General features: G+C 75.6%; 1 protein-coding gene across 4 annotated transcripts in view; it reads right to left on the bottom strand.

Annotated features, from left to right (window-relative positions):
• The window catches only part of HNRNPA3 (heterogeneous nuclear ribonucleoprotein A3), an 18,975-nt gene that overhangs the window by 17,526 nt on the left and 1,183 nt on the right, over nt 1–266 (bottom strand). The gene's annotated exons all lie outside the window — the stretch shown is intronic.

Raw genomic sequence — 266 nt, 5'->3', positions numbered from 1 at the left:
GGCTCCGGGGGCTGCGGGGGCCCTGCCTGCGCGGGGGACTTTCCTGCGCGGCCTGCAGCAGGGGGAAGACAGGGGCTGGGCTCCCTGCGTGGGCAGCGGGGGCCTGCTGCACAACTCCGTCTCCCGTGGGGCTGGGCGGGCAAGCTTATCCCGGAGGCAGCCGGCCCCCTCCCCCAAGGGCGCGAGCGCAGGGGCCGTTCCCAGCGACAGGCCGCAGCCACCCTCGGCATCATGGCGCTGGAAGGGGAAGGGGGAGGGGCGGATTG

Source organism: Alligator sinensis, unplaced genomic scaffold, assembly GCF_000455745.1.
Source record: "Alligator sinensis unplaced genomic scaffold, ASM45574v1 scaffold1304_1, whole genome shotgun sequence".
NCBI lineage: Eukaryota > Metazoa > Chordata > Crocodylia > Alligatoridae > Alligator > Alligator sinensis.
The sequence above is the reverse complement of the archived record's forward strand: the minus strand, read 5'-3'. Positions and strand labels throughout refer to the sequence as shown.